This window comes from Prosopis cineraria, unplaced genomic scaffold (assembly GCF_029017545.1).
Source record: "Prosopis cineraria cultivar Desert tree isolate PC_DT_omini unplaced genomic scaffold, ASM2901754v1 PC2, whole genome shotgun sequence".
In the NCBI taxonomy this organism is placed as follows: Eukaryota; Viridiplantae; Streptophyta; class Magnoliopsida; order Fabales; family Fabaceae; genus Prosopis; species Prosopis cineraria.
The window spans coordinates 26,995,859-27,016,350 of NW_026555333.1; the positions used below are offsets into that span (position 1 = coordinate 26,995,859).

General features: G+C 33.7%; 1 long non-coding RNA gene across 2 annotated transcripts; it reads right to left on the reverse strand.

Moving 5' to 3' along the window:
- Positions 1–2,943: 2,943 nt before the first annotated feature.
- On the reverse strand, positions 2,944–14,766 carry LOC129302866 (uncharacterized). Of its 2 annotated transcripts, XR_008591334.1 has the most exons (5): positions 14,423–14,766; positions 12,098–12,884; positions 3,840–4,079; positions 3,494–3,649; positions 2,944–3,410 (listed from the first exon to the last, which is right to left on the reverse strand). It is a non-coding gene; the product is annotated as an uncharacterized LOC129302866 (long non-coding RNA). The 2 variants fall into 2 exon arrangements; XR_008591333.1 differs by lacking the exon at positions 12,098–12,884.
- Positions 14,767–20,492: the final 5,726 nt, after the last annotated feature.

The window sequence follows — 20,492 nt, forward strand, 5'->3', positions numbered from 1 at the left end:
GAGAGGACTTGGGTTCCTTTTGGCTCCTTCCATCATGGTTTAAAGGCTAGGACATAGTAATTGAAGAGAGGTATTCATGATGGTAATGTTGCCTTGAGGATCTTGAAAGGTTAGAGACTAAATAGAATGGTTGGATCAGTTCGATCGTCGACTAAAGCCATTAACACCGTTTTGATAACTAAGCCGAATTAGATCAAAGTTGAGTCACTATTAAGCCAAAAACTAGTTGAACAAAGAACTGGAGCAATTTTTAAAAAATTGAATAGTTTCAAACATAATAATAAAAAATCTTTAAAAAATTTAAAAAAATTCAAAAATTAAAAAATTAGATCTATACTAAAAGCTAACTTTATTTTTGAACAATTTACATATATAATATATAATTTGAGACTATTTTTTATAAAGATGTTAACAGTTATATGCAACATCCTATTTTTATTTGATAATTTAATTTAAGAAAATTATAAGATTCAGTTTTTGTTTAGAAATTAAATTTAAAAAAATTATAAGGTTTAATTAATAATTAAATTGTGTTTTAAGAAAATTTGAGGTTAATGAGTTTGGACACTTCTTATGTGAAGAAGGGCCTAATATTGAAGCCTATTGTAAGTTTCACTAAGCAGAGAAGATATGCATTGAAGTAGGTCCTGAGAGAAAGATTATATTTGAGATTAAGCTACAACCAATTGAGAGAGAAGCAAAGAGAAAATTATTTCACATCTAAATAGAGTGACGTTGATAAATCAATCTTTATGAATTCATTCATTTAGATCGGGCTAAAATTTGATCATAAGATTCATAACATCCAAATCGTGCTTTTCAATTGTTAGATCATTGATTAGGTTCATGATTAGAAGGTTATTAACTTTATCATCCATAACAGTTGTTTTTCGCATCTTCACAAAGCAGTTTTGGTAAATCAATGTGTTTGAATTTTTTCATTGTTGGATTGGGCTTAAATTTGGTCATTAGGTTTGTAACATCCAATTCATCCTTTTCAACAGTTGGATCCACTAGTACAAAAAACATTTTTCACCACAGTTAAAACACATTTTTCACAACAGAAGAAGCTTTGTAATAGAAAATTATGTGGTAGTAAATAGACATTTTTCACTACAGGTCAAGCGGAACTATGGCGAAACATATCATTTTTCACCACAAGTCTAAGCTCACCTGTGTTGAAAAATACAGTGATAAAAAATATCATTTTTTTCTACAGGTTTCAGCTCAACTGTGGCAAAAAATGATATCTTTCGCCACAATTCTCAACTCATCTATGGCGAAAAATATAGTAGTAAAACATATCATCTTTCGCCATAAGTCTGAGCTCACCTGTGGTGAGAGATGCATTTAGAGATTCATATATGGCGATAGTTGTTTCTATAACTGTCGCCATATATCATCTTTTACCATAGTTATAGCAATAAATGTGGCTGTAAATACTGTATTTTTTTTTACAGATCACAAATAAATATATACTTCCTTTGATTACAAAACTTGCATTAATATATAAACAGTAACTCCAGACACTAGTACAAATATATGAACTAAAAGTCTACATTTTCAATACAAATATCTAGAAAGTTTCTACCCTAATCCTATTAATTCTAAGAAAAACCTAGGCGACATATTGTGAATATGTCTCAACCCTTGATTAAAATATGGCTCTAAACTTTAGAAGTGCTGCAAATTAAATAGTAATATATGTATGAATAATAACTTAAGTATACAACAAACATCATAATTATAAATCATTATTAACAAATTATTACCTGACCAAATGAGTGAGTGATACCCTGAGTGATGATTTCATACATGAAAATCATCACATAATAACTGCATTCTATACTTCCTAGTTGTTGAGGACACTATGAAGAAAATAAAAATAATTAAATTTATTATATCAATACTATAATCTTTACTGTAATTAGAAAATAAAATTGAACTACTTACTTGCATTGGCACCCACTTGATTTTATTTTTTTTCTTATCAACCATTCCTGCTAATTTCCAACATGTCACTAAAGGTCTATTTACCAAATATACACACTTAGAAAACTTTAAGAATATTAAATATATATTATTAATAACACAATAAAATTATTCAAAAACTTATAATTCGATCAAAGTCTTCATATCGTCGTTTATTTTCCTTTGTAGTGAACAAAACTAATATATAGTATTTTCATATAGGCAAATGATAGGAAACATTTAATGATGACTATAATATATTAATTTATATTAATATTACATCATTAAGAAAATTTCTTTATAAACTAAGGGATGAATTTAAAATTTAATACCTCTCAATAATTGGTAAAAACTAGCACATTTTCTTTTGCTTGCACATCATCTTTCTAATATAAGAAGCTTTTTGGTTCACTTTGCCACATGCAGTTAAAAGTGGAGACAAAAACCCATAATTACTATCAACACTGAGTTTAGTACATATCTTGTAGAGGTACCTTTGATAATAAGAAATACGTTAGCAATAAACAAATATTAAATATTAATTTAGAAATAAATATGACTACTTACATGATACAACTTTGAATTATTCCCAAGTCTAACCACTCAAAAATAATAAGATTATTAATGTCTTTTCTGACGACTCTAAACATAATATGCTTCCCAAAAATCTTTTTGATTATGTTTATTTCATTAGAAAATTCATCCATGTCAACCACCACCGAAGCCAATCGTTTCAAATTATCTTGCACTGATTGAGGATTGGAGCCCAAAGATTCTTTTAATTGTAAACTTTCTATGATTAATATATAATGAAAATTAGAAATACCTATGATATTAATTAACAATAAAAAATTGTAATATTTTTATACCTCTTCAGTAACCTGTCGGACTAGCTTTTTCAACCAAATAATAAAATTATACTGAGCTTGTCCTATTGTTTGCACCTCCCCAGTAGAGAATAGAACAAGAGCATTAGCATCCACAACCTCTTTAACCATTACTTTTACTTGGTTATGTTGTATCTGCTGGTGGTAGATTATAATTGCATTGTTATACACTTTTCCATATGCAACTATTCATTTGCCATTGATCCTCCACATAAAGTATGTATGAAGTTCCTTGATTTCATAGGTTAGGATCACACACTAGCTCTGTAACACCATCATATTTCGGTGCTTGTTGTGGTTGCATCTGCAGATTGCTAATCATTGATTACATTTCCATCATCATGCTTGACTTACATTCTACTATCATCATTTGCACTTGTCGTATTAGCACAAAACTAGATGGTGGAGGTCCAAAATATTCTCTTAAGCCCACACCTTTCGGAACCTCCTAACACGACCGGGGTGCTCTTCACTTCCTAAGGCCATGGTCAATATATCCTTCCTACTAGTAGACATAAAGGTCCCATCAGAAGATGCTTCTGTAAGAGCATCCTAGAACATGCAAGCAAATAGAAATCAATATAGTTAAAAAATTTTAATCATATGATAAAGATATTGACTGTAAAGATACGTACAATTTTCTCAATCACTTCTCTAGCCTCTAGGGAAATAAACTCTCCCTTTTCGTTTATCCGTCCTCTCTTCCATGCTTGAGCACGATTAATAGGAGATGGAGAAACATCTTCAATATTATCAACCCCCACCGCTTGTCTTTTCGCTTCTCACTTCTCCTAAGTCATTATATTATAAATATTAAAATATATGCATATCCTCCCTGAGACATAATATGGTTGCATAGATTTTTCCTTCAACACTCTTACCCTTTTTGACTTTTTTCTTGTTAAAAAATAATGAAAAGCATTTGTTAAAAATGAATTTTTATTAATACTAAATAAATTATGATATTCTTGTTTCACTTACAAAAAATTTAGGATTGCGTCTACCATGAACAAATTTCATCCACGTGTCATAAGCAATGAATGGATATTTCTTCCAAGGTTTTTTCATATTGACATCATTATCACTATCATCATTTTTGTTACAACTCTTAGGAACCACATATTTTCTAGTAAGTTTGGACTTAAAGCCCCTCCATCGATCCCCAACATACTTTAGCCACTTGTCCTTTAAAAATAAAGTTTCCTTGATATCATAAGTAATCTGTAAAATAACACACATCAACAAAGAATTTAGTAACAACATAAATGTCAAACAGCAAAACAAAAAATAGCAATTTCCTAACATTTCGAAACTCATAAACACACCAGAAATTAAAATCAATCAACCAATCAACTTAAAAGAATAACAAATAAATTGTTCAAAAGCTGATAAGAATTTACAGGAGAAACTTGGGAACTTGCAATTTGCAACATATCACAAACACTATGATGAGAAACTTAGAAGAAGAAATGGATGTTATTATTGGTGAGCATATAACACACCAAAGCATATGGAAAGGTTTGGACTAAATATTGTGAATAGATGGTAATTACTAGAGCTTGCACATATCTCTGAATACCTGGTAGCATGCCCAATAATAGTAACTTGTGATGTTAAACTAGGTCACATGCTAAGCAAGATGGAGCATTCCTAAATTATTTGGACATAGCGAATCCTAAATACAAACACTGTAAACAAAAATGCATATCTGAATCACAGCATAAAGCATACCAAACTCTACCTCATCCTCAATACTGTGTAGAATAAATTCATTATCATTGGAAATCCTTTTTCACAATTTTTTGTATAAACCTCTACTCCTACCCAACAATTACATCTTTTTTATAAAAACCCCTACTCGTATCGAGCAACCCTTTCTTTAACAACAACAACAACAACAACAACAACAACAAGCCTTTATCCCACTAGGTGGGGTCGGCTACATGGATTGCAAGACGCCATTGTGCTCTATCATTTATCAAGCTTTTAGGAATATTATTAATTAAGAGATCGCGTTCAACAACTTCCAAGAGTGTTCTCTCAGGCCTTCCTCTACCTCTCTTAATCGGACTCAGAGTTATATGTTCCACTCTTCTCACTGGTGCCTCCCTTGGTCTTCTTTGTACATGCCCAAACTATCTCAACCGATTTTCTACCATTTTTTCCTCAATAGGTGCCACCCTCACTTTTTCGCGTACGTGCTCATTTCGAATTTTATCTTTACGTGTATGTCCGCACATCCATCGTAACATTCTCATCTCTGCTACTCCAACTTTATGCTCTTGCTGTCCCGTTAGAGCAACCCTTTCTTTAACATGATTGCAAATTCCTCTGGCACAGAAACTAAATGGAAAACAAACATTTCTTTATTCTTTTTAAACTAAGGTACATTACACAAGCAACAAATGCCATATTTATAGTACTAGGATTGTGAAACTGAAGCATACATGCAAAAGGAGGGTTACAGGAATTAAGGGGAGGTTATGGACAGTTTATTATGCTCCATTATGTGTTTCTGCTCTTTTATTTTTCCGCTTCATCCTCCTCGAGTTTGACAGAACTCCCTCTCGAGCCAAATTCATCATCTTCATCAATGTAAGGAGATAGATCAGCGACATTGAAGGTGGCAGATATACCATAAGAACCAGATAATTCCATCTTGTAAGCATTGTTGTTGATCTTTTGCACTATCTTGAACGGACCATCAACTCTCGAGGATAACTTGGCATTTGGTTGTTTAAGAAATCGCTCCTTCCATAAATGTATCCAAACCAAATCGCCCACGTTAAAAATTTAATACTTTCGATGCTTGTCACGTTGAGTCTTCGCTCTCAAGTTCTGCTTCTGTATTCGTGCATGAACTTGTTTATGCAACTTCTTGATTTCCTGAGCCCTTTGGTTAGCATCAGAACTATATTGCTGCTTATCAAGTGAAGTGGTTAAGTCTAGTGGACTAATAGGATGAGTGTCGTAAACAACTTTAAACAGACACTTCCCAGTTACTTAATTAACAAAGTTATTGTAGGTAAATTCAACTTGAGTAAGAACAAGATCCCACTGTTTTAAATTCTTCCTCACGAAACTGCGAAGAGGATTACCAAGAATCCTATTTATAGCTTCAGTTTGACTGTCTGTCTAGGGATGACTAGCACTGCTAAACTGGAGCTTAATTCCCATCTTCTTCCATAGTGTTCGCCAAAATTGACTAAGAAACTTCACATCACAGTCAGAAGTGATAATCTTGGAAATGCCATGAAGACGCACAATCTCATTAAAGTATAAGTCTGCTACTTGAACAGCATCATTAGTCTTCTGGCATGAAATGAAATGGGCCATTTTTGAAAAACGATCCACAACCACCATGACAAAATCTTTTTGCCCCTGAGTTCGTGGTAAACCCAGAACAAAATCCATAGTTACATCTTCCCAAGGTGCTTTTGGAATTGGCAAAGGCATGTCTAATCTAGTATTTTGACCCTTAAATTTGGCCAAGTGACAAATTTTGCATCTCTATATATACCTATTGACATCTTATTCAAGTTGAGGCCAGTAAAAGTTCTCCTTCACTAGGTCAACTGTTTTATCCCGTTCGAAATGTCCAGCTAATCCACCGTCATGTGCTTCCTAAATTATGGCTTCTCTCAAAGAACCCTGTGGAATGCATAGAGTTTTGTTTCAAAATAGAAACCCGTTGTGTCTGTAGAACTGGTGGTAAGGTTGATTTACAGTTGCTTCCCACACTCCTCGGAATCAAGATCACCTTGATACAACTCTTTGACAAGGTCAAACCCAACAACTTTAGTTTGCAGTGTTGTGAGTAGCATGTGTCGATGGCTAATAACATCAGCTATGGAGTTCAAAGTTCCAGCCTTACGCTTGATAAGGAACGAATAAGACTGTAAAAGTTCACTTTAATGGGCATGTCTGCGGTTGATCTTCTGCTAAGAATTCAAATACTTGAAAGCCTCATGATCAGAAAAAAGTACGAACTCTTTATTCAGGAGATAATGACTCCAATATTGGAGAGCTCAAACAATGGCATAAAATGCTTTGTCATAGGTAGAATACCTAAGCTTGGCATCATTGAGCTTCTCACTGAAAAAGGCAATGGGATGGCCCTCCTGATTTAAGGCAGCACCAATGCCGGTGTTAGAAGCATCACAGCTAACTTCAAACACTTAGTCAAAATTAGGAAGAGCTAGGACTGGAGCTTCAATCAACTTCTTCTTAAACTCCTTAAAGCTTTTCTGAGCTTGCTCTGTCCACTGAAACTTCTCTCCTTTGGTGCAATCTGTAAGTAGTGCAACAATAGAGCTAAAATTGCGGATAAACCTCTTATAGAAAGAAACTAATCTGTGGAAGCTTCGAACCTCTTGGATAGATTTTAGAATTGGCCAGCTGTCAATGGCTACAACTTTGCTTGGATCAACTCGAACGCCCTCTACTATAATGATATAGCCCAAGAACACAACTTCACTGGTGAGAAAGGTACACTTCTTGAGATTTGCATAAAGCTTCTGTTCACGCAAGGCTTGCAAAACTTATCGCAGGTGATCTAAATGTTCTTGATTTTTGCTGTAAATAAGAATACCATCAAAGTACACAACAACAAATTTGCCAATAAAGGGTCTCAATACCTGATTCGTCAGGCATATAAATGTGCTAGGGGCATTTTTTAACCTAAAAGGCATCACATTCCACTTGTATAAGCCTTCTCTTGTCTTAAAAGCAATCTTCCACTCATCTCCTGACTGAATTTTGATTTGGTAGTATCCACTATGAAGGTCAATTTTGGAGAAAGTAGTGGCACCATGCAACTGGTCTAGCATATCATCAAGCCAAGGTATCAAAAATTGATACTTAATAGTGATCTTGTTGACGGCTCAATAATCAATGCACATTCTCCAACTCCCATCCTTCTTAGGTACTAGAAGAACAAGTACAGCATAAGGGCTGATACTTTCTCAAACTAACCCTTTTTTCAACAACTCTTCAACTTGTCATTGGACTTCGACATATTCTTGAGGATTCATCTTGTAAGCAGGCTTGTTAGGAATGGCTGCTTTTAGAATGAAGTCAATGGCGTGTTGTATGTCTCGCACGGGAGGCAACCCTGGTGGTATTTCATCAGATATCTCTGAAAATTCCAACAATAACGGAATAACTTCTGGTGGATTGGCTGACTCATCGTTCACCTCAACCACCAGAATAAAGCTCATCATTTGGGCTTCGGACTTCGACACCTTGAATTCCTCCTTAGTCATCAAGGATACTAATGGCTTAAAGGCGCTAAATTCCCTTGAAGATTAGCTAATCTCGCTAGGCGAAAGAGGCGCTAGTGTAAACTTGACACCATCTTTCATAAAAGAATAGGTGTTTGCTCACCCATTGTTCATAGCATGTCGGTCATATTGTCATAACCTTCCCAAGAGAAGGTGGCATGCATTCATGGGAACATCACATAAAACTTCATCGCAATATCAATTCCTAATAAAAAAGGTCACAAGGCATTGTTTAGAAACTTTTACCTCATTCCCTTTGTTAAGCCAGTGAAGCTTGTAAGGTTGCGAATGATCTTGTATTGGCAACTTCAATTTCTCCACCATGTAGTCAGAGACTACATTTTCACAGCTTCCACTGCCAATGATGACATTACAAACTTTTTCTTGGGCTGTGCAACGAGTGTGAAAAATGTTGCGTCGTAGCCAAGGTTCTTCTTTGACTATAGTTGTATGCAGACTTCATCTAAGCACCAATACTTCTCCCTGATCAGCAAGCGTGACTTCCTCATCATATACGGGTGCCGTAGAACTCGACGTCCTCCTCAACTCCTTCAAGTGCTTCATACTCGGGTCCTTCCCTAATGTTGACAACCCTTCGAGTAAGACAGTCCATAGCAATGTGGCCAACTCCTTGGCATTTAAAGCATTTGATTACTTTAGAGTCAGATACCTTGGCAGTATTGAATGGTAGTTTGCACATAGTAATAGATTGCCACTTGCTTGAGGAGTTGGTCTGCTGAAATTCCGCCTTACAGCCTTCTAAATAACCCCTAGAGAACAAAGGCTGGAAAGTGGATCTCTTAGGTGTTTGCTTCTCAACACGCATGGCTAGATGGATGACATAATCTAAGGTCCAATATTGCTAAAACTAGACTAGACAACTGATATCTGTGTTTAAGCCTGCAAGGTACCTGACTATTATTTGCTCCTCCTTCTCTTGAATGTCACACTTCATCATGAGTTACTCAAATTTTCTAATATATTCTTCTACGGATAAAGATTTCTGTCGAAGATTTTGCAGTTGGATAAAATTATCCTAGTGGTAATGATTTGGCAGAAATTTCCTAATGAGTTGGTGTTTCATTTTCTTCTAAGTGTTAATCTTGCTCTTTTCCTCACGTTCCCACTTCCGTCTGAGGTTTTCCCACCAAATAGAAGCATGTTTCTTGAGTTTAAGTGCGACAATTTTGACTTTTTGCGCATTTAGAATCTCCTTATATTCAAATACTCTTTCAACTGTTTGCAGCCAATCTACAAACTCGTCTGACTGGAGTTTTCCCTCAAATTTAAAAATGTCTACCTTGATATCACTAGGGCGGAATTGTTATTATCGTGGACGGCGACGGTTGTTAGTGGATGACGAACTGTTGCTTCCCGAATCTCCCTCTATGTTTTCTCTATTGTTGTTTAACAAAGTTCCGCTGCAATTCCACAATGGCTTTCAACTCTTGTATCCTACATCTCATCTCTTCCATCTCAATCTCATGCACATATCGGCGTCTTGGAGGCATTTTGATAAGTGTCAAGGCTAAGGATATTAGAATGATTGAGGTGCAAATGAAAATGTTAAAAAAGTTATAGGAGTAGAATGGGAATTCGAGACACTCTAGAAGTAAAAATGGAGATTCTGGATGTGTGGGGGTTAGAAAATATAAGGGTCAAAACAAAATTTAGGTAAAATTGAGGGGGGAAAGTGTAATTTCAAAAACTTTTAGGGTCAATATGAAATTTCATAAACTTAAGAGGTCAATATGGGATTATGGAAAGATTTGGGGAAAAAATGTAATTTCAAAAGATATGGCTGACTGGGCAAGATGACATGGCGACTATGACACGTTGCATAAAGTGATTGGTTTGACCTGTCGTTGACCGATCAGATTGATGACGTGGCAAATGACGTCATCGTCTTCTACCTTCGACTGGCGCATGCGGCACGTGTGGAGACGGCAACCACGCGTGGTCTTCGGGCAACGACGCGTGGAGGCACGTGTAGACTTTTTCGACAACGGGGAACCTCTTATTCCATGTTTTTGAACCTCCTGAGTGCGATGGTGACGTTAGTTTCTGGAGAAAACGTCCAAAATGTATGTTTCAAATAAGTCAACGACTCTTCCTCTGAGTTGCTCTCCCATCCGACAGTTCCTCAACTCTATCTTACTCTTTCGTTCCCTGAACCAACTCTGATACCAAAATGGCACAGAAACTGAATGGAAAACAAACACATCTTTTTTCTTTTCAAACTGAGGTGCATTGTATAGGCAACAAAAGCCCTATTTATAGTACTAAGATCGTGAAACTAAAGCATACAAGTAAAAAGGGGGTTACACAAATGAAGGGGAGGTTATGGAGAGTTTATTGCGCTCCATTATGTGACTTCTGCTTCTGCTCTTTTATTTTTTCATTTCATCCTCTTTAATCATTACAAGGGAATGTTTCCACATAAGTTTTGGACTATTGTAGGCCTCCTTAAGAATAATTGTTTGAGTGTTGCCTTTCTTAGAAATATAAAAAAAATTCCTAGATGATGGTCAAATACTCTAGTGAACTTTTGAGGTAATCCCAAGCATTTTCGGAAGTTGCTAAAATTCTTACGCTCAGTTTTTTTTTAATGAACTGTAAGGTAAAGGAGCTTATGAAAAACTCCAACTATCCTCTTCTCACAAACATCAATACGAGGATCCAAATGAAAGACATCCAAGTAAGAAGTAAAGGGAAGTTCCTGCCACTCATTCAACCATTCCATGCATTTCCTTCTCAACCTAAAACCCCTAGTAAAAACTAATTGGAAATGCTAATGATCCTTTTCTTATGTCATCTTCCTTTTGTTGGATAGAAGCATTCTTTTGTAACTTAGAGATAGTAAGCGATTCATCCCAATATAACAACTTTAAGCCAATGCGATCATCAGGGAGGCAAACAACGGAGAACCTTTCACGATGGTTTGGAACAAAAGAATGCTGGTAATCATATAGTAACCCCAAATCCCATTTTAATTAGTCAATGGTTTGTATTGGAAGGACCCTATCTTTCGTGAGCATAAGCAATTTGCAAAGCCTATCCCTAAATTCCAACTGATTTTGCTAATAGATGTTAACTTTCTCTTAGATAGACTTTCAACACTCCAGGACTTAAGCTGAAACATGGGACACGAGAACCCCTACTATCAAAAATGTAGGATTCAATAAATATATTAGGATAACTCTGGATAAATGTGGAGGGCTTCAGGTCATGGGGAAGACCAAGCTGTCCATAATAACGAGATAAATGGTAAATGGGAAGACATCCCGAAGAAAAAATAACCGAAACAAGAATCTCCACTACCTTAAGACCTCTATGACTAGTAACAACAAAATCCAATGCCCTATCATTTACCCATTTCAACTTTATATTTACCAGACTAAACTTCTACTGACAAATGAATCCTTGCTGATATCCATGGATGAAACCACAAACTAGCAACATTAAACAACCAACATAACATTGTATGGCATTAACTCTAAATAGCAATTAATAGACAATGATCTTATTCATCAAAGTCCACACTTCGTTGGAATGCTCCTGCCATATCAAAATTAGAGTGATCTAAATTAACTATAAACGTCAAAGAGAAAAGATGCACTTGGTCTTTAAAGAAAGAAACATTTTTTAAGAAGAAAAATCATAATAGATGGCAACACAACTATCACATCCCAAAATATCAAACATGACTGGCACAAAATACAGGGTTAACCTTGCTTCGCAAGCCTAATCAAAACACATGTTCCTAATTATTTTTGGAAAAAATTATACACTTTAGCAGTATAAATTCAAATAATATTATAATACTTGTAACTTTTTTTTTAAGATTTTCAATAAATCTTTAAAATAAAATATTTAAAACAATTAAACAATCAATTCAAATAGAATATAAGAATCATTTCCTTAATTAATGAATAATAAAAACAAAGATGTGGATACCTTGCCTTTTGCTTGGAACAACTATCAAATACCACAAGCCTTTAATTCAAATTTAATATAAATTCAGCTTTACAATTATTCATCATGGGAATCCACTTTATAATACAGATGAAGGAGGTGATGGTCTCTAATCTCTGAAATACAAACAATTCAATAAGTACATAATCAAGCAACATGCACACACATATATATTCCAAATCATGTCATTTTCTCAAGACCATAAGATAATACTTCAAATATATATAAACATAGACATAGATAAATATTTACTGAAACAATACTAGTAATATAAACCGAATATATATATATATATATATTCTTATCAACAAGTGTATAAAACATGCTTTCAAACTCATTATAGCAACAAGATAAATTTTGTAAAAGTAATCATGGGATAAACTTATCCAAAAATTCATAATAAGAATTCCCTTCCAAAAATAAAAATTTAGAAAAGAAAAAAAACATATTTTTATTTTTCTTTTAAAACAAGTTCCTTAAAGGAATTCACACAGCACGAGATTTTTGTCGCGAGTGCACAACCCATGTGGGTAAATCACCAATCCGGTATGGCTCGTAGACCATGAGAAGCAGGCATAGACACATAATTCACGAGGGTAAGTAACAAATCCGGCACAACTTATAGCCACGAATAACAAGCGTAGCTCGAAGGCCATGAATATCAGGCGCAGCTCGAAGGCCATGAATATCAGGCGCAGCTAGAAGGCTACGAATAACAGGCAGAGCTCGAAGGCCACAAATAACAAGCGTGCTTTGTTTGGTTCCTCTCCTGAGCATGTCAAAAATCAATTTTTTTCAATATATGAAAGTTTTTACTATAAAAGAATCCAAACATGTCTATAAGCTATTTTTCCACACTTTCTTCTGTAGACTTTTGTATGCTAGTAGAAAATTTCTTTCAGAAATAAAAAGATTCTCATCACTATAAAAATACTTGCAAAAGTCTCAAATTCAAAACTGAATTTGTCACACTTAACCCAAGATAAACATCACAACAAGCATTGCATTAAGTAAAAATAATAATAATAATAATAATTGCATGATAAACTTCAATAGATTGATATTTCTCACAATACCGCAATATGAATTAACATTTAGATATGCTAGGAGCCAAGAGATGACTATCCTCTTGCTAAAGAGCAAATTAACAACTTGGAAACAACATAATTATGTTACAACAACTTTTGATATTCTCAAATTCTATTCAGCACATAATTGAATCAAAGAAATTCAAAAGAATGAATGCTTGCAAACTTCCAAAGAAAAAAAAAAGTAGAACATTTCATTACTATCAAAACCCATAAAGTTCAACGCGTCCCTTCACGCTTCCACTATTCTACTCTAATAATTTAATAATGTATGTTTAATTACTTAATCATCCATCAATCACATCATCAGCAGACAGGTCTAATGCAGTATAAGCTCTTACTTTAAAACTTACTAACAAATGATTAAGATGAAGATGATGATGATGATGATCACAAATCCAACGTACTTCACATAAAAGTTCAAAGAGGCAAAATACTCAAAGTCTTACAATTTAGTTTGTTAAAGAAAACAAGGCAAGATTCTCAAATCTTTCATTAGTCATTATATATGTGTCCCAAAAGTTGTCATAAAAACAAACAATTTGATTCAGAAATTACTAACCAAATACTCCTCAATATGAACCAAACAAGATAGTAAAATAACAAATCAAAAACCATATTATCACGAAAGCAACAAAAACAATTTGAAAGCCACCATTATTAATGGAGAAAGTTGGATTTCAAGCATAGATGCCAAAATAAATAAGATATTGTTTATTTCATTTTATTTTTCAGCATTTGACTTGTAAATGTTGCTACTTCTAAATAAAAAAAATCGGATACAAACTTATGGAAGAACATCTATGTCACAAAGTTTCTCCAAAATACTTTAACCATAATTAACTATTCCATAAGGATATAACTTCCTCTTAGACATTATATCAAACACCTAGTGTGCATAATTTCCTAACCCACTCAATAAGGCTTCGTAACTTATAATCTCTTGCCCACTAGATTCTCAAACATCCACAATTGAACTCAATCAAATTCCTCATCAAGAATTAATTTCAATCGAAGGAAAAATTTCAAAAACATATTATCATCACTGAACTTTTAATACAGAATTTCCAGCTTGACTCAACTCCTACTCCCCACACAAACACGGACAACCATCACACAAGAAGAATTATAACATCAACATCTAAGACCCACACCCATCTAAGACCCACACCCACCAACGAACAGAACCAACAAGGAGGAGGGAATCGAGAACCCTCACCTCCGATCTTGAACCCAGAAGCTTGAAGAATGAGAAATTGCAGATCGGACATGAAGAAGGAAGGAGCTCCGGCGACGCAAAGAGGAATCAGTGAACGCCCGATGGCAACGCAAGGAACCACTAACTAGCAACCCAAACCTCTGCAACAGTAGATTCACGCGATCACAGAATGGGGAAGAACGAGAAATCACAGCCGAGAAGAAGACACCATAGAAGCACTGGAACTCGGCCAACTCTCACCGGCGGCCGTCGAAACAGTGAAGGAAGGAGGATGGAATCGAAGGTTCTGGCACAGGGTTCTTTGTCGATGCCCACTCACTCTCATCTGATGCCTCTCCCATTCGAATGGCAGGGGAGGAAAAATAAATAAATAAATCTATTGCTAATAAATAATTGGTAAATTTATAAGAAAGTTTCCAAAATTTTTCTGTAATAATATAAAAGAAATGGTCATTTTGGTAATTTTCTAAGACAAAATAAAGTATTTATTTATTTATTTTTACTCTGGAGTCAAGCAAACAACCAACACAAGTTTCACTAAGCCACTCTTCTCCATTTTCTATAGAACTAAATTAAATAATTAAAATATCAATTGTAAGATAAATTATTTCATAAAAAAAATTATTTCATTAAAAAAAATTAGGGTCATCATCATAAGGGAAAAGAATCATTGAAATACACAAATCAAAACATCTTGGAATGCAATCATATACCACATCATTACTGAAACAGAAACAAGATAGGGACAAAGGGGAAACCATAAGTAGAATTACTAAAGTCTAAAGCAAATAAAAAAATACCATCACATCTTAAAGCTCTTAAACAAACAAGGCCTAAATTAGGTGACTGTGCCTCTACCATCAGATGCACCATAATACAACAAAAACTAAAAATAAAAATTCTATAATTATCCTTTAGAAGGAGACTTGTGTTGAAAGTAAGCTGATGGGTCCTAAGCCCATTAATTATCTTAACCCTAAATTTATTATTATTTGTTATTATCTTTTCAGCATAATATTAGTGATTAGATTTTATTTCTCTGATATGATATAATTATCATATCTCTTGTACTCTATAAATGCTTTCTTTTTCTCTTGAATAAACAACAATTTATCACAAAAATGTTCATGGTATCAAATCTGCCATCGGCCTGTACCTAAATCTCTATCGCTCATGTGACTTCATCCTGAACAGTGTGCAACTCTGTGCAACTTTATTCTTTAAGACGCAAGGTGCTAAAAAGTGCATCTTGGCTCTCTCAAGTTGTGCTTCATGTAAATGCCCCAAGAGGGGGTGAATTAAGCTAATTAAAAATTTAAATGAATTGCAGTAATAATAAGTGACATGAAGGAATGAAATCACCAATCACGAGAGTTAAATGAGCAGAGCTTGACGCAAGTGATTTACCAGTGCTAACTAAGGTAGCATTAGCATTAAGGCTTTCAATACCAGTGCTAACAACACATAAAAACACTTTAGAACAAGATAACTTCAAGCATAAAGATTATAGTTAAGTCAAATACTTAACTAACAAAATAGCATGCTTTCTATTATGTATAGACTCTCACTTAGTCAAATTTGATTAACGTTAAGCCAATTAACTAGATTTTAGTTATGAAAGCTTGAAGCACACAAAATTTTTCTTTATTTTGTAATAATCAAAACTAGGGTTCAACACTCTAATCATGCGTCTCAATCTTCCCCTACTCAAGTAGTACGACTTTATTCGGTCCTTAATTCCAATCATGACCTACCACTTTATACCAAGATGCACAAATGCATCTAATGTTTAGGGTCTGGCACTAAAACAAGCCTCCCTCATCTATTAGGTGGTGCACTCTACTATTCATCATTCAGATCCTCCCAAAGTATTCTCTTCCTCAGTTGTATTCTCTATTTCCATCAAGAAGTACCCTTGTTTTTGCTCCTCTTTGTTTGCTATCATGGCTTACAAGGCAACCTTAAAGGCTACCTTATAGACCTTTAATACCAAAAGGGAACTAGTACATCACATATATTGCACACTTGTTTCACATTTATGACCATAGTTTATTAGTTTAGACCCTTATATGAATTATTTTAGCATTGAATTTGATCATAGGCTCATTTGCATTGAGTTCTGATAATAAGGGCATTTCAGTCATTTTGCACATTTTATTAAAATTAATTATTTTTAATTTGAAATTTTGATTCCTTGACACATTTTATTACTTAGGCAATTTTTATTCTCATTTTTAAGATTTTGTTTAGTTCAATTTTATTAGATTAATTTAGTTTTGTTTATTTTGCATCTTTAAGCATTAGAGGGCCAATTTGGTAATTTGATCAATTTTATTTTAAATCATAGTTTTGACTTTTTAAAGAGGAGGGAATGCAGAAAGGAGAAAAAAAGAAGAAGAAGAAGAAAAGAGAAAGAAGCAGAACATGAATGGAAAAAGGAGCTTGAGCACACACATTATCGTCTTGATGAGTTCGGCCATTCATTCTCGCCACCACACATACCTCTTCTTGCCTCTAGTTCAGTTGCACAGAATCATCGCACATCTTTATCTCAGTTCAGCTTGTCGCACACCATTTTATAGCTTCTCTCTTAATTCGAGTTCGGCCATACTATTCACACAAATTTTCCTCTTGGTTTTGGTTTGTCTAGATTAGTTTCTTCAAAGCATTCATCTATGGCAACTTCTTTGATTCTTTCCTTTAGTTAGTAGCTATGGAGAGTGAGACGAGAGGCTAAACCTTCAAGGATTCTCCAAGATGATGAAATTTCACTTGAGTTTTAGATTTTGTGATTTTGATTTTGTGTAGCTCAAATTTGATTTTGTTTCTTGTTATGATTTCAAATTTCATTCATTAATTCTGATTAGATTAACTAAATTAATTTGATGTCATATATCTTGTTAAGGATCAAATTGCTTTGGTTTACATTTTTCATTGAATTTATGCACCTCAAGTATTTAAGTTTATGCTTGTGAACATCATATTTTGTCCGGGCATTTTCTAATTTAACAAAAATAAAAATAAATAACCAAAAAAAATATAAAAATGCAAAAATGAAATTTAATCCTTTTTTTAGGATTATATTTTCAAAATAATAATAATAATAATAATCTTGCTTAAATTTTTAAAATCTCTCACAAATTATCCCAATCATTTAAAATATTGGGAGTCAACTTTTGAAAGTTAAATTTCTCTTCTTAAATCTTATTTTTCATCTAAAAATATACATGTGTGTGTGTGTGTGTGTGTGTGTTTTAATTTAAAAAAAAGAAAATAGAAACCAAAAAATATACAAGGCTGGGTACAGCCAAAGCAAAAAATTCACACCTTTGGTGAAGAAAAGAAACAGAAACATGCAACAACAACATACACACGAAAGCAAAAGCACATGAATACCAGACATGACAGAAAGAAAAGGAAAGGAAGTAGATGAGTGCAAGAAAAGACAGAACAGAAAAAAAGAAAGGAAGCACACACACATAGCCAAAAGACTCAAACCTTTTCAACAAGATCAGAGGAGACATGACAAAACAAAACAAAAAAAAAAGGGAAGCACACACACACACACAACCACAGCCGGATTAGAGAAGTGCTAGAAAAGGCAGAGCCTGCTAGACACGTGAAAGAACAAAGAGTAAAGCATGTTTTCGGCCACACAAAAGGTAAGTTGTTTTGTTTTTCCTTCTTTTAGTTTTGAATATAAGAGAGAGCACAAGAGACTGGGGAGAGGGGAGCTGATTCTGGGCAAAGAGATTTTTTCTTCTAAAGAGAGGGAGAGATAGAAAAAAATAAAGACAGAGAGGAGAAAGAGAGAAGATGGAAAATGATCGAGAAATAGAGAGAAAAGAAAAGAGAGACTAAAAGAAGAGGGAAGCATGCGTACGCATGCATGAAGCCTTGGAGCAGAAGAGGCCGAGATCAGAAGAGAGACCGAGAATGAGGAAGAAGCATGAGAGACCTGAAAAAGATAAAGAGCAAGAAAAACAGAGCATGGACCATACGAGAAATAGAGCCCGTGAAGAGGAGGAAGGAGAAAAAGAGAGAGAGACCGAGAGGGAGAAACAAGGATGAGAAAATGCATCAGAAAAAAGAGCACAGAAGGAAAGAGCATGAAAAAAATGGATTAGAGAACAATGGAAAAGGAGAAGAAAAATGAGGAAGAGAAGAGAGAGACCGTGAGGGAGAAATAAGGACGAGAAAACTGAGTGAAAACAGAGTAGGAGATGCATTAGAGACAGACTGAAGAGGATTTTTCTCCCTTCTGCTGGATCATCTATGGAGTGCGTGAAGAGGCTTCAGTCCTTATCCTTCATTTGTCTGTTTAGGTTTTCTTTTCTAGTAAGCTGAACCCCTCCTCCCTTCTCTTCTTGCAATAGATATGTGCCTGAGTTTCTGCATTGATTATGCCATTAAGGGACTAATTCTTTAGAGGAATTCACTCGTGTTGAAAACCAGGAGATTTGGAAGCTTTGAAAGTTTAAATATTGATAATGGATATTTAAAAAAAATATTTGAAGAGAAAATAGCTTTGTATTATTGTGTGAATATTGTTTCCCGTAAGATGTTTGTTAAAATATATAAAAGGAGAATTGAAAAAATTCATATTCTTATTAGACCAAGTTAAATTAGATCTAAAATATACTTTTTATAGCATAAAAGAGCATATGAACCGAATCTAATTTTTTATCTCTTTATTTCTTAAAGTCGAGACATCAGCTTGATTTTGATTTCTATGGAAGATAAATTGGGTGATTGATGGTAATGATGACATGTGGATCTTGTTAATTTTAATTGTTCGATGCTATTACCACTACTCTCATTATTTCCTTTCAAAAGCCTTATTTGAGCATTAAGCCTATTTAAAGAAAAAAAAACCTTAAAGAATACATTCTTATGTCAAAAGAGGGAGTGGAATGTCAAAATATTTTATTTCTCTCTTCTTTCCATTGCCTTTATTGCATGAATTATTTAGCCAATCATAATATTATGCATCGATTGCAAATGCAAATATCTTGATTATCTATTTATTGTGTGAGATTTTAAGAATCTCCATAGGCATTTAAAATGATCCAATATCGTGAAAATCAATAAGATTTTGCAAGTATGAGAATTAATTTTGTATATAATAATATGGGTTTCAAAGACCCATCATTAAAATTAACTCTTTTTTATATATAATTTAAATTAATAAAATATTTAAGTCTAATGAGGGATTTCAAGAATCTTCATTGAGATTTAAATTCAGTACATCATAGTATGGGATAATAAATCCTCGTAGATGATGTGATTATCACTTTGTATACAGTAAATAAATAAATGAATTTTTGTAAATAAAGTTAAATATTTTTATATAATAAAATTAATTAATTAAATTAATATATTAAACTTTTTGATCATATGAGATTTTTGAATGTCTATAGACCTCTAGAATAATCATCTTACTATGAAAGTCAATAAGACTTTACAAGTATAATGATTAAAATTTTTATGTTTAAAAATGTAAGTTGTATAATTACACATTAAAAATGTACTTAAAATATTTACACTATTTCACCTTTTTATTGTGAGAGATTTTGAAATCTTCACAGATATTTAGAATAACTGTATTATCGTATGAGCTAACAAGGCTCTGCAAGTATAGCAGTTAAATTTTCTAAGAAAATAATAAAACATGAAAACTAATTTTAAAACTCTTTTCTTTATTTCAAAAAATTCAAAAATTGAGAAAATGATTGAAATTAAGTCACTTTTTACGATTTAAAACACACATATCAAAATTTCAGAAATTGTTTTATTTGCAAAATGGTAAATTATTTTTAATTAGTTTCTCTTCAAAAAATATTTTTACCAATAACTTGTAAGCCCGAACTATATGGACTTTGATCCCCATCACATGGTACGCAGGCCTCAGAGTTGAATTCTGAGTCAAGTCTTCCCTCGTAAATAAATAAATATTTTTCACTTAATTATTATCATTTTTATATCAAATACATGAATAAAAAAGGGGATAATTAAAATAATTATAAAAGCATATTAATAGAGCACAGCAAACTTCAGGTAACCGTTCTGA